Below are 470 nucleotides of genomic sequence, written 5' to 3' on the forward strand. Positions count from 1 at the left end.
CAGAAATCCGACCCAGTTAGGTTACGCAACCTGTGACGGTCCGTCGTGTCTATGACGGTCCGTTCTGCAGGTCCGTCACAAAGTTCAGAGAGTGTAATTCTGTAAAGGGTTTGTGACGGTCCGTCGTACCTACGACGGTCCGTCCTGCAGTTCCATCGTGAAGTTCAGAGAGTCAGTCTCAGTACCCAGATTTTCAGAGTTTAAGTGTTTTGGAACGAAGCCCCTCGACCGTCCGTCGTACCTATGAAGGTTCGTCCTACTTGTCGTCAAGGGTAATGAGAAAAAGTAGCAGAAGAAAATTTACAAGTATGGGAAGACGGAATCCATCATGGGCCGTCGTGACCATGACGGTCCATCGCGTGGTCCGTCGACCCAGTCAGTTTTTATCAAGATAATCTTACTGCTCGAATCGACTAAACAGGTCGTTACAATAGATACCAATTTACCCATCGTTCGTCCCCGAACGATCA

Source organism: Solanum pennellii, chromosome 5 (assembly GCF_001406875.1).
Source record: "Solanum pennellii chromosome 5, SPENNV200".
Lineage (NCBI taxonomy): Eukaryota > Viridiplantae > Streptophyta > Magnoliopsida > Solanales > Solanaceae > Solanum > Solanum pennellii.